This window comes from Dreissena polymorpha, chromosome 3 (genome assembly GCF_020536995.1).
Source record: "Dreissena polymorpha isolate Duluth1 chromosome 3, UMN_Dpol_1.0, whole genome shotgun sequence".
NCBI lineage: Eukaryota > Metazoa > Mollusca > Bivalvia > Myida > Dreissenidae > Dreissena > Dreissena polymorpha.
The window spans coordinates 78,499,941-78,514,841 of record NC_068357.1 but is presented as its reverse complement, the minus strand read 5'-3'; the positions used below and the strand labels follow the sequence as shown (position 1 = coordinate 78,514,841).

General features: G+C 36.7%; 1 protein-coding gene across 4 annotated transcripts in view; it reads left to right on the top strand.

Annotated features, from left to right (window-relative positions):
- Nucleotides 1-1,032: 1,032 nt before the first annotated feature.
- The window catches only part of LOC127874866 (uncharacterized), a 28,235-nt gene continuing 14,366 nt past the window's right edge, over nucleotides 1,033-14,901 (top strand). For 3 of the 4 annotated variants that reach the window (XR_008047134.1, XR_008047135.1, XM_052419528.1), the window contains exon 1: nucleotides 1,033-1,155. The gene's annotated coding sequence lies outside the window, so the exon portion shown is untranslated. Of the gene's footprint in view, nucleotides 1,252-14,901 lie in introns of all 4 variants that reach the window. The other variant, XM_052419529.1, reaches the window with a different exon arrangement.

Genomic DNA, 14,901 nt, shown 5'->3' with positions numbered 1-14,901 from the left:
ATATTTAATATTAACACTTTGCAAACATCTCTAAATTGATAACATCAACTCCGTACATTTTAATCAGATAATTTAATAAGTGCTAAACAACTCAATTAATGTACACGCTTATCGACGAAAGGTGTGATAATGCCAATTTATACCAATTTACCGAAACCTCCACGGCATTTACTATATAAATCCAATTTACCGAACTTATCATTTACCCTCGGTCAGCAGCTGGAGCGTGCGCGTCGCGACCGAGGCGAGAGTCACCCGCAGAAGATCTTCTCACCTGTACATATTTCCTTATAGAGGGAACTTCTGCGGGCGGCTCTGCTAATCCAGCTGTGTTCTACACTGCTATGTTCGCTGTCTCCCCGAAGATACAGCGGTCTCGTCAACCGCTGATACAGGACCTTGAAGACCGTGGGCCCGAGCCACTCTGTATGCAAGGGTCAAGGAGGTAGTGTGGCTTTCACACAATACTTTCCAAGAGAGGGACTGGTAAATCGACGGGGGTTCGCTATCTCCAGGATCTTGAAGACCGGGGGCCCGAGCCACTCTGTATGCAAGGGTCTAGGAGGTAGTGTGGCTTTCACACTATACTTTCCAAGAGAGGGACTGGAGAGAGCGGGACACGGAGCTTACCAGTGTGGAGGACGTACGGGGTGGACCTGGTGTTGGCATCAGAACATCGAGGGTGTGGCCCTAGAGAGTGGACCCGGGACGGCGGTACTCAGTGCGCTCAACGCACTGGGGAAACTGTCTCGGGGTTGAAGACGACGGCCGGTGACGAGAGTGGCCATAAAGGCAGAGCTGCTTGCTGCACTCCCTCGGCGGAGCTGCGTCCAGACAAGAATTTTTCTGGAGATTGTCTCCCCTGAAACATCACAGGGGCAGATCGATACCTAATGTAGTCGTGAAGACGCGGAAAAGACCTGTAAATAAACTACAACACACACACACACTTATCATTTACCGAAACCTCCATAACTCTTTATAAATGCATCGCAAAATAGATGTTGCGCCCGTGATTAACGGTCGTGATAATACAGCTATGCTGTTTCCAGCCAAATCTCTAAGCGGAGGTTGATATTTTGGTTTTATTAAAAATATAGTATTCCGCTTGACCTCAACTTTGCTAATCATCGGATGTCACGTGACCATTAAAAGGTAAAAACGAAGTTTCAGAACTTAATTAATTTTGAAAGTATTCATGATCGAGGGTTTAAGGCATTTTTGTACAAGTCAGGGTGAAACTGTGTTCAAGTAAGCGTATTATTTGTTGAGCTGTATGTTATTTGATTGTAAATGCATGGATTGTATTTTGTAATGTGATTTCGCGAGCATTGCGAAAGTTGTTAATCCTACTGTCACTAGCATTTTTTGCCACCTGCATGGCGTTAGTCCGGTCGTTATGAGACATTTGCTCTGTGTTAAAAAGCAACTGAGTAATACAAAAATGCAAGAACTTCTAACAAGAATGCAAGAACTTCTAACAAGAATGCAATAACATTTTACCATTAAAACATCATATCCTCTGTGTGCCTAATTTCGACAAGGTGCCTAATTTTAATCCATACATGCCATAATTTTTCAGACCAATTCCGGGACATTGAGTTAAATTGTCCGGGACTTTTGCCGATTTTCCGGGACATGTATAAAATGTTGCGATATTTATAGACATATGCATTTTGGTACGTTTTTTTGTTGTTCGCATCGTTAATTGCAAAAGTTCGAAAAGGCTATCCGAAATACACTTGATCTATTAACGTCAAATTAAACATTACTACTTCCGTTACTAGATACAAGCCACGTGTTTTCAGTGTAAGCGTTCTAAACATAGATGGTGACGTCACTGCGTTATTGTTATTAAGACCGGTGTGTAACGCGTAGTTGTTGATACGCCTTTATTCATTTATAACATTTATATAATAAAAAATACAACAATACAGTACCGTTATATCTAACATAAACTGCTTTTAATTTTTTACTCAGCGATGTTGGACTTTAGATGTGTGAACAACTATCCTTTGCCCTTACGCAGCGGAAAATAATGACGTAGTAGATTAAAGTCAATTAACAACCACATTAAACAATGTCGCCTTTTCGGTTTGACCGCGAACGTGAGACAATCGATATGATAACAGGACCCCTGTTAATTGATCGATTTTGACACGTAGCGTAGTCTGCCTATTCAGGTAGGCATTGTCATGGAGACGCTGCAGATATACACAGATTCGAGGTGCAGTTAAGCCTAAGATAAGGTACATGTATATATGGATTTTGTAAATTCCGGGACAATTGACAGATTTCCGGGACAGCGGGACAAGTTCTTCATTTCCGGGACTGTCCCGGACAATCCGGGACGTATGGCATGTATGTTTAATCAGTTTTTTATGCCGTATTTTCGAATACCAGCACTTACAGCACGCGCCAGCCTTCCTGCGAAAACTCATAACAGAAGTCGTAATTCCGTCAACCTCTCGTAAAAATGCGGTTTAAACAGGTCTTTATGAATAACAAAGCTTAAATTATGTCAATTATTGATACCTCATTTTCCATGCATTTATCGCACTTATATTCTTTAAATCACCATTAAATTTATAAAACATCCATCAAACTACTATTTTCTAAATTGCCAGGGACGCTGCAGTATTTAGGAAAGGTAAGACAATTCTCCGTAAAGAAGCGCTTTGTTTACCTGGGGCTCATAAGGGGGCATTCATAAATTAGATTGACGCATTACATTTTAAGATAATAGGCGTCCAATTAAGAAGTTTATTGTTAAATTTAAGCTCTTTACTGCAGCGCAATTGCCACCAGGGGTTTTTTTTACTAAGAAAGTGACGCCGATATTCGGCGTCTTCCCCTACCAGAATTTTTCCCCTAAAAATACCATTTCCCCTCCAAAAATATAATTTTTCACCAAAATATAATATTTTACCCTCAAAGAAATGTTTTTTTTCTTTTGGGAAGTCGACACTTATCCAATTTGTACTATGTACAACGATCTCGCTCTCTCTCTCCCGACGAACACTCAAATCTGGGAATCCCAGTGATTCTATATATAGCTCTTAAATTACGTCATGGAAACCGGGCAACTAATCGTATTAATCATGTGACTATTTTACTGGATTCCTGTCTTGCGGGAGAAGGGTGTTTCGTCAATTAATTACCGGAAACCATTCGAATTTTCATCCGGGTTATGTGAAAGCCAAGATATAAACGTTAAAACAGAAAAAAGTCTCACAATTGGCGTTCATACACGAACAAAATAAAACGTTCGGACTCGGAAAATATTAATTGAGTTGACGCATTTTTTAAGAATGAATCATCAAAAACCGTTGAAACCCAGCAGGATTCGGAGGTACATGTAATCAACATCGATTAATACTGTCGGATTATTGTGAAAGTGAAAGTAGACAATCGGCACCTGCCGCACCTTTCCCTTCCAATACTGTAGCTGATCTAGATTGTAAACCCATTCATCATGAAATTGAAATCATAATATTGACATCGTTTCCCGGCCCCAGTTGAAAACATTTCCCATTATTAGATCTACACCTGCAACTTTATTTAGGACTTTGACTTTAATATCATACTTGTTCATGTGTTTAAGAACAAAAAGGCCAGAGACATGCCTCTTTTTCTTAAAAAAAACCCCTGAAGTCTGTTGGCGAGTTATAGACATTGAAATGAACAGTTTTTATTTTTTCCCCAAATATGTCTCTTTCGCGCTCGATTTTCCCCTTTTACCCAGCGTCCAGCGTCTTCCCCTCTTTCTAAAAAAAACCCCTGGCCACGAAAAACTGGCTTTTAGAAGGGGTGAGACATTCCTATGTATGTCCACATTGTGTTTCGGAAAAATATCGTATTATAATGTAAATATGTTTGGTAATTTAACAAATGTGTGTTTATAAGTGTTTAATGTTCTTTTCTGTTACCTTCTTAATTGTTAGTTGTTGTTAATTTTAATAAATATTTAAGACACGCATTACAAATTTACAATAATCTTCAAAATATATGAATAACCTTTCTTTTCTAAAAAACAATTTTAGAATGTCTCGCTCCTAGCTTACTTATTCGTGTGAGCAAATAACTATTTATCTACCCCATGTGAGCCCCCATTTGTGACGTCATGAAGACAGCTGGTCGAACTTAGGAGTGCTTCTCAGTGACATATATCTTGTGGGGATAATTAATAGTTTTTAACCGTTTACGACCGTTTTGTTTGTTTATATTTCATTTTTTTGGCAGATTTGGATACAGTTTTGAATACTCTGTCTAAATACCATAGCAAGTTTTCAGTAAACGTTGTTGATGTCGAGCATGCGCAGAGACAAAGTTTAACATGATCGAACTTAGGCACACAGAGCATAATTGAAGACCATTCATTAAACGGGCATGATAAATATCTGAGAGGTAAAGTAAGGGCCAAAAAAACTTTCTTTGAAGAAGCAGAATATTGACCACTTCCCCAATCAAAGTAACCACTTTTTATCCCCTAATTTGACCAAAATTTTCCACAATACCTGAAAAATTCCCCCCCAAAAATAATATCTAAACTTAGTATAAAAGAGAAAATTGTTTACTTGTCTAGCCTTCTATTAGGCTGGAAAAACCCAGAGCTGTAAAAAGTCTCCTGGGGGGGGGGGGGGTATTCGTATTGGTTGAATATGCCTTTCATTACCTCCCGTAATATGGTTATAGGTGCTACCTAATTTAGGGGCAAAAGCTTTTTAAGTTTTTTTGTTAACCATGTATTTTTAATAAATATATGGACATGATTGTGTTCAAAATATTATTAGCCGGATTTTTTTCGAAAAAATCTCGGCTTATAGATTGATGTTGTCAGGCGGGCGGGGGGGCGGGCGGGCGGGCGGGGTGGCGGCGTGCTCGAAAATGTTAAAGTTCTTATTTCATGGTATAACTTTGGTATGCTTGGACCTAGAGTCTTCAAACTTGACATGAAGGTTGGCCAGGATTAACAGATGACCACTGGTCATTTCAAGGTCATTCATTTGAAGGTCAAGGTCACTGTGACCTTCAATATAAAGAATGTTAAAGTTGTTATAACTTTGGTATGCTTGGACCTAGAGTCTTGAAACTTGACATGAAGGTTGGCCATAACTAGTTAGTAACCACTGGTCATTTCAAGGTCATTCATTTGAAGGTCAAGGTCACTGTGACCTTGAATGTAAAAATGTTAAAGTTCTTATTTCATGGTATAACTTTGGTATGCTTGGACCTAGAGTCTTCAAACTTGACATGAAGGTTGGCCAGGATTAACAGATGACCACTGGTCATTTCAAGGTCATTCATTTGAAGGTGAAGGTCACTGTGACCTTCAATATAAAAATGTTAAAGTTGTTATAACTTTGGTATGCTTGGACCTAGAGTCTTGAAACTTGACATGAAGGTTGGCCAGAACTAGTAAGTAACCACTGGACATTTCAAGGTCATTCATTTGAAGGTCAAGGTCACTGTGACCTTGAATGTAAAAATGTTAAAGTTGTTATAACTTTGGTATGCTTGGACCTAGAGTCTTGAAACTTGACATGAAGGTTGGCCAGAACTAGTAAGCAACCACTGGACATTTCAAGGTCATTCATTTGAAGGTCAAGGTCACTGTGACCTTGAATGTAAAAATGTTAAAGTTCTTATTTCATGTTATAACTTTGGTATGCTTGTACCTAGAGTCTTCAAACTTGAAATAAAGATTGGCCAGTACTAGAAGATGACCACTGGTCATTTCAATGTCATTCATTTGAAGGTCAAGGTCACTGTGACCTTAAATGTTAAAATGTTAAAATTGTTATAACTTTGGTATGCTTGGACATAGAGTCTTCAAACTTGACATGAAGGTTTGCAAGCACACTTAGATGACCACTGGTCATTTCAAGGTCATTCATTCTAAGGTCAAGGTCACTGTGACCTTGAATGTAAAAATGTTAAAGTTCTTATAACTTTGGTAGGTAAAAATGTTAAAGTTCTTATTCCATGTTATAACTTTGGTATGCTTGTACCTAGAGTCTTCAAACTTGACATAAAGGTTGGCCAGTACTAGAAGATCACCACTGCTCATTTCAATGTCATTCATTTGAAGGTCAAGGTCACTGTGACCTTCAATGTTAAAATGTTAAAATTGTTATAACTTTGGTATGCTTGGACCTAGAATCTCAAACTTGACGTAAAGGTTTGCAAGCACACTTAGATGACCACTGGTCATTTCAAGGTCATTCATTTCAATGTCATTCATTTGAAGGTCAAGGTCACTGTGAACTTAAATGTTAAAATGTTAAAATTGTTGTAACTTTGGTATGCTTGGACCTAGAATCTCAAACTTGACGTAAAGGTTTGCAAGCACACTTAGATGACCACTGGTCATTTCAAGGTCATTCATTTGAAGGTCGAGGTCACTGTGACTTTCCTAATTGTCAATTCAAGTTCATATTTGTGACCTTAAATGTTATTGTTGTTCATGTATATGCATGCATTCAAAACATAACACAAGGTTTGCTCATGCCTTGAAAAGTACTTACATTTCATTTTGACCTTTGAACAATATTTCAGTAATTTAAGTATTGCATTGACAAAAACACGAAAGGTACTTTCCTGTCATTTAAATCAAAAATCCGGCTTCAATGCGGTCATCTCCGACCGCGGAACTCTTGTTATTGTTGCAATAACAGGCTTTTTCCGCCCTATGCCACGGGTCCGAAATTCGGCCCCATTCCCAATACAAATTTGGTTGTTTTTTTCCCAATTGAAAAAAAATTCCCAATTGAAAAAAAAAAAAAAAAAATTTTTTTTTTTTTTTTTTTTTTTTTTTTTTACCCTTAAAATATATAAGTTGACCTGATCCAGTGTAGAAAATAGAAAGTATTGCATAATTAAATTATCTGTTGCCTTAAATTTGTTTTAAAAACTGTAAAATATGTTAATGATTATTTAAGACTTTCCTTATTTTCCTTAAAATTCGGCGCTTCGCACCATTTTTTTCACCTCATAAAAGGCCAAGCCTTTTCACCAAATTAAGATTAAAAAACCTGCACTTATCACACATGTTCATAATATTTTGTAAAATTTTAATAATAAGTTATCCAAATAGTCGTTATTTACCAGTTAATGGCTTCTTTGAAATATAAGAAACACTATTTATATGCAATAACTTTTCCCAATTGAGCCAATTTTGCGAATAATTTTTTTCCCAAAATGGGCTTTTTCACGACGCGAAATTCCCAAAATTCCAGTGTGGCGTTTTCCCAAAATGGAGAGGAAAAAGCCTGAATAATTAAGTAATGCATCCAAAAAAATCAATCTTAAAACGAGTTACATGTTCCTAGCTTAAAGATCTAGCATCTTATAAAAAAAATTGTTTTCTAGCCACAGGAATTTAAAGCTGGTTCGGTGGCTGTGGTATAGTGGATGGGGTGTCTGCTAACTGGCTTAGTCACTGGGAGGTCTCTGTATTGATCCCTTAAGTGGGAGCATTCTTTAGATAGCCCTAAAGACATACTATGGCGTACCATTTGGGTTGAAAGTCAAGAAGACCTACAATGTAAAATGAGAAATGTACAATAATTGTACGTCGACATACAAATATAAAATACACTTCGAAGTATATATTTGTACGTCAAAGTACAATTTGTACTTCGACATACATGTTTGTACTTCGACATACACATTTTCTGAACAGCCAATCAAAACACTTGTCTCTTGAGCCGTCAATTGAGGACAAAATGAATAAAAATATCAGAATGGCAAAAAAAATACACATAAAAGTTTCAAGTATTTAATGCATTGAAATAGATTATATACAAATTTGAAGAAGATTCAATTGTTACCTTTTTAAAATTAAAATTATTCAGCATATTGTGAGTATTTATTGATCATGCGGGGCGGATTATCACTACCGTCCAGCGCATAACTGTGTAGGAAATTCCCAACGGTAACCAAACAGTTACCAAACATTAACGGGATAAATAATGTATAAATAACCTCCCCATTGGTCGTATTTTGTCAGAGGTTAATTCCGCCACGCCAGGTCAATAAATACGCACAATATCTATGAGTTAGCGGTCGATAGTCGCATAATTTGGTATAAATTATAATACTAATAATGTTTAATAAATACGCACAATATCTATGAGTAAGCGGTCAATAGTCGCATAATTTGGTATAAATAATAATGATAATAATGTTCAATGTCAAATATCTCTAAAAGCAACCGATATAAGGTGTCTTCTGATTGGCTAACACTCAAGGGTCGGTGAAAATTGTACGTCGAAGTACATTTCTCATTCTACCTAGTAGGTTTTGTAGACTTTCGACGTCATGGTACGTCATATAGACACTAAATACTGGTCATACCCAGGAAACATTTTGTTTCATCAAATGTCTCAATTCAACTTGACAGCTTGCTAAAGCAGTTGCATTTAGCATACAGTACACTGATTTAACATAATCAAAATCATGTGATGTGTCAAATCAATTTTGATTGACAAATTTGGCAGGATTTTTTTTAATCCAACAAGTTTTGGACTGTCAAATTACACACACTACGTATTGAAAGCCATACCTGGAGCTTTCGTCTGTATACCACTGACTTAATCAGAAGAATGATTTCTACTGTTGGGAAACGTTAACACCGCTAATTTAAATTATCTTCTTATTTATTATCAATTTATAATTATGTGTAACAGCACAATAACATACTTGTTTCGCAATTAAAATATTGAATAGATACAGGTATCTTGCAGGTTTCTAATTTTCTTTCGCAAACTATTGTTGAATAGTTTAAATTTTGTCGCCACTTAAAAACTAGCCATTTTGTAGCAATTCTTAAATCACAGTCTAAACTGCATACACTTAACTCTATAGTTACAATTTGAATGCAAATATTAGAATGCATCATTTTATATCATCCAATTTTTTTTATTTAAACATTCAAATAACACATAACACAGTACATATATAAAATGGTATGTGGTATTGTGTGGAGATACAAAACACTTCACATCATTTATTTGCACATAAAATAATAGTTACAAGATAAGTAATACTAATTTCACTGTCATCAACCTACAGTACAAGAATATTTACGTATATGAAATTACAAAGTGGTGTTATTTTATTACCTTTTACAAAATTAACAATGCTGGTTTTGTACTAGCCATAAAACATTTACCATGAATTAACAATTTAACAAGTAACAACCAATTTATTTATTACACAATAGAAAGGAAATCATATTAATTGCATTATGCATTTACTAAACAAGCTATTTGCTACTGTTTAGAATTACACTATCTTACTAAAAATGATCACAACTGGTACTTAGTGCTTTTACATACTTCGTATAAAAGTGAACAGGTTCTAAAAACGGAAAACCAACAAATATCTTAAAATTTGATCAATAATGCAGACAATTTATAAATGTCTTGTTTTCTGTTGATTTTGAATCTGGAAGATTTTTATGCCCCCCTTCGAAGAAGAGGGGGTATATTGCTTTGCTCATGTCGGTCTGTCGGTCGGACGGTCCGTCCACCAGGTGGTTGTCAGACGATAACTCAAGAACGCTTGGGCCTAGGATCATGAAACTTCATAGGTACATTGATCATGACTCGCAGATGACCCCTATTGATTTTGAGGTCACTAGGTCAAAGGTCACAGGTTTTTTTCCACTTTTTGGGAAGATAGCCCGTGGCTTTGGAATTGGGAATTTTATCGGCATTTTCATGAAATTGGGAAAATAAATTCATTAGCCTTTTTTTCCACATGAAAAATCCACTGATTAGGGAAATACTAAATTTGATATTACTCTTTATAATTATTCAAATTAAAAGAACAAAATCATATAATACTTTGTTAGATGTAATTGAATTGAAATTGAGATAAAATACGCATAAGACTTCTTTCTAAAAAACTAAAAAAAAAAATTAAAAAAAAAAAAAAATTTTTTTTTTTTTTGGGAAATTGGGATTTTTTTGCCACATTTTGGGAAAAAGTATACTTTTTGGGATTGGGAACATAGCCGAATTTCGGCTATAAAATCGGGCCAAAAAAAAACCTGGGTCAAGGTCACGGTGACCCGAAATAGTAAAATGGTTTCCGGAAGATAACTCAAGAACGCATACGCCTAGGATCATAAAACTTCATGGGTAGATTGATCATGACTCGCAGATGACCCCTATTGATTTTGAGGTCACTAGGTCAAAGGTCAAGGTCACGGTGGCCCGAAATAGTAAAATGGTTTTCGGATGATAACTCAAGAACGCATACGCCTAGGATCATGAAACTTCATAGGTAGATTGATCATGACTTGCAGATGACCCCTATTGATTTTGAGGTCAAAGGTCAAGGTCACGGTGACCCGAAATAGTAAAATGGTTTCCTGATGATACCTCAAGAACGCATACGCCTAGGATCATAAAACTTCATGGGTAGATTGATCATGACTCGCAGATGACCCCTATTGATTTTGAGGTCACTAGGTCAAAGGTCAAGGTCACGGTGGCCAGAAATAGTAAAATGGTTTTCGGATGATAACTCAAGAACGCATACGCCTAGGATCATGAGACTTCATAGGTAGATTGATCATGACTTGCAGATGACCCCTATTGATTTTGAGGTCACAAGGTCAAAGGTCAAGGTCACGGTGATCCGAAATAGTAAAATGATTTTCGGATGATAACTCAAGAACGCTTTTGCCTAGGATCATGACACTTCATAGGTACATTGATCGTGACCCGCAGATGACCTCTATTGATTTTCAGGTCACTAGGTCAAAGGTCAAGGTCACAGTGATAAAATCGTATTCACACAATGGCTGCCACTACAACGGACAGTCCATATGGGGGGCATGCATGTTTTACAAACAGCCCTTGTTTACGTAAGATTTTGGTACGAAAATCCAACGGTATCGGATTTTGTGGTTTTAGTTAGGCCTAAACATATTATAGTGATATGTAACCTTTCGGGATATCGGTAAAGTGCGAGCAGACGAGGTGTAAATATGTTATAAATTAAAGCTAAAAGACTAAAAAGTTAGATCAGAATATCTTAAAATCGAGAGCGAATGGAAAATGCGTCACGAATTCTGACAAATAAACAGTAGTGTGTCGTTATTGAAATACCGCGAGAATACTGGAAGAATAGAGATGCCAACTAAAATGTTTAAAACAAATAATTTTTTAACAAGCGTTTGTGATTTGTCAGGATAATAATAACAATAAGATATCAAAAAGATCAAAGCAAATAAATTAGACAGAAATCTGAGATTCTGCAATATATTTAAGACGGGTTATGTTCACATAAATTGTGTTTGGTAAAGACTGTCACTATATCACCCCAGGAAACCCGATTCCTTGGGGGTCGTGTAATACCATAGGGGACAGTGCTGTGCATTTTGGCATGAACTTACATAGGGTAAGTAAATTGGAAAAATTAAATTTTTCAAAGTCAAATTTGAAACAACCGTGTATTAACATTGATAACAAAGGTATTGGCCTACATGTAGAAAAAATCCTGACAAATTTTCTTTAAAAAATGAGCGAAATGTGGCAAAATGCACAGCATTGTCCCCTATGGTATTACACGACCCGCAAGGTATCGGGTTTCCTGGGGTGTATATGAAGTGAACCAGTCTTTGGCTTATACCCACTGAAGATGAGTATTCAGGGGAGATAATTGAGTAATGACTTAATTCTGGAACGGTTGCGAAGAAAAACAAATAATGCGAGAATTTTTAGTGTGATATTTCTTCACAATTATGATGTCATTGATATAATTTTTCCTGAGGTATGTATTTACATGTGATTTAGCCTATGACAAAGTGTTTTTGATTTGTTCAAGGTCATAAATAGCATCGCGAAAATATATGTTGCGTGGCAATTTTTTTTTAGACGCTTCCCTTTGTGGTATTCTTATGTAATTTTTTGTCTAAATTTCCATATGTATGAATGGTCAACGCCCGCTTTGCGGGCTTTTGCCCGTATTATTCTCCTAGAGGGGTATGCGTATTGATCAAACAAGTTGTGCTTACGGTACTTCACGAAACATCACGTAAGTTTGTCATTTGTGACCAAGTCACCAATCGACAAATGAGGGAACTAGCCAAATTCAAAAGCTACAGGTTTTTTTTTGGCCCGATTTTATAGCCGAAATTCGGCTATGTTCCCAATCCCAAAAAGTATACTTTTTTCCCAAAATGTGGCAAAAAAATCCCAATTTCCAAAAAAAAAAAAAAAAAAATTTTTTTTTTTTTTTTTTTTTTTTTAGAAAGAAGTCTTATGCGTATTTTATCTCAATTTCAATTCAATTACATCTAACAAAGTATTATATGATTTTGTTCTTTTAATTTGAATGATTATAAAGAGTAATATCAAATTTAGTATTTCCCTAATCAGTGGATTTTTCATGTGGAAAAAAAGGCTAATGAATTTATTTTCCCAATTTCATGAAAATGCCGATAAAATTCCCAATTCCAAAGCCATGGGCTATCTTCCCAAAAAGTGGAAAAAAACCTGTGAGCTATAAATAGATAACATAAAAAATATAACGACTCAAAATATTTTCAGTCATGTGGTTATTTTTGGAATATTATTGTATCAACTAAGAAATACTGGGTAAGTTATTCCTTTTAGTGCTTTTACAGTGCCTATTTTCATGTGTTTGATTTGCTCTTGTTTTTACAGCTTGCTTTAAATTACGACATACATGTTTCATGCGGACGCTTTACGACCAAGGTCACGGAAGCAGTGCTCCAGCTAGGCCTTAATTGAAGGGCGCCCCGCCCTAATGAACCCCCGCCCTGCCCTTCCTAGGGCCCCCCCCCCCTGCCCTAAAAAAAAAAAGAATATATTTTTTTACATTAAAAAATTATGATGATTACCGTAGGTTTCCACGTATAGCGCGCAGTTTTTTACCTCCAAAAATCAAATTAAAAAGTTGATGCGCGTTATACATTGATACAACGCTATCCTGGCTGCTAAATTGGTAAAAATATGTTGTGTAATCGTAAATAATCAAAATGGCCGCCATGTTTTTTTTCCAGAAAACCACCACCCTATAATCTTACTGACTGAGGGGCCATTGTCGAAACAACCATAAGTCGCTACTGGTAGGTATGAACGCTGTAGAAGAAGTTTTGTCAAAATAAATTTGTTTGAATAAACTTGCGGACATTTCTTTGTTTGTGTTTTAACACTTCCTTTTCGATGAATTCCGATGGGGATTGTTGTCGAGAGCAGGCAAAGGTAGGTGCGAACGAGGTCTTTTTACGGGTAACGGTAGGTGTGAAAGGGGATCATTTTGCACTTCGTAATTGGCAGATGATATTGAGTAATATGTGCCACGACTTGTGACAATATGCAATTGCATTTTGTGTGTATAAATATTCAACGTTCAACTGTGGTGTTTCAAACTATCGTTAGCAATCGCCTGAACTACAACACAGAGAGATATTGACATCGTCCTTCGCCCGCATACCTCAACAATTGTATCCCTGTCTTCTATGCGTAATTCAAATTTACCGGTAATGCCCACGCTTTCCCCGAGGAAAAATCACACGATGTACACTAATTCTTATTTTCTCACGTTTTTCACGAAATGCACGTGGACTGTTAATCTTTTGCAAGAAAATTATAAAATTGTCAGAAAAGTATAGTGCTATGCAACCCCTGCTCCTAATCATAATGACGCTTCCTATTTTGAATGCTTAATTAAGCTTTCCAATGCCCCGGATTATTGGACTGTGTAATAGTAAAATGGCGGCCATTTTCGGTCCGATTTGGTGGTTTTATTGTCTTGAAATATTTTTTTCTCCATTTTTGCATTTAAAAAACAGCCTGCGCGCTATACACGGGTGCACGCTATACGTGGAAACCTACGGTAATAAATCTCGTATTACAATATATTGTAATTAATTTATTCCTCATTGTAGACATTATATTTGAATTGTTTAATAATAATGGGAATAATATATTCTAAAAATTATTAAAAACATATAAATTAACGTGCAAGATGAAGCATTCCAGAAACGCCCGCGCTCGAAAGTGCCCTTTTGACAAAATACTGCGCATCCAAAGTGCCCTTTTGACAAAAAAGTCCACCCTGCCCTTTTCAAATCCTAGCTGGAGCACTGCGGAAGTAAATACGAAAACCAACAAAAATGTTTCTGGCTACCCAATATAATTTATTTCATGTATCAACTCCATTATCCAATTGAAATACAAATTTCTTACTTTCCCCAAATAAGAAAAAATCGCGCTATTTTTATACGCCCGTATAAAATACGGGACGTATTATGTGAAACCCCTTGGCGGGCGGGCGGGCGGCGGGCGGGCGGGCGGCGGGCGGAAGGCATCACTTTGTCCGGACTCTAATTCAAATTGTATTCATCCGATCTTCACCAAACTTGGTCAGCAGTTGCATCTAGTTGATATCTAGGCCAAGTTCGAATATGGGTCATGCCGGGTCAAAAACTAGGTCATAGGGTCAATAAGTGCATTTTCAAAGGGGCCACTTTGTCCGGACTCTATTTCAAATTGTATTCATCCGATCTTCACCAAACTTGGTCAGCAGTTGCATCTAGTTGATATATAGGCCAAGTTCGAATATGGGTCATGCCGGGTCAAAAACTAGGTCATAGGGTCAATTAGTGCATTTTCAACGGCGCCACTTTGTCCGGACTCTAATTCAAATTGTATTCATCCGATCTTCACCAAACTTGGTCAGTAGTTGCATCTAGTTGATATCTAGGTCAAGTCCGAATATGGGTCATGCTGGGTCAAAAACTAGGTCAAAGGGTCAATTAGTGCATTTTACTTTGTCCGGACTCTAATTCAAATTGTATAAATCTTATCTTCACCAAACTTGGTCAGTAGTTGCATCTAGTTGATATCTAGGCCAAGT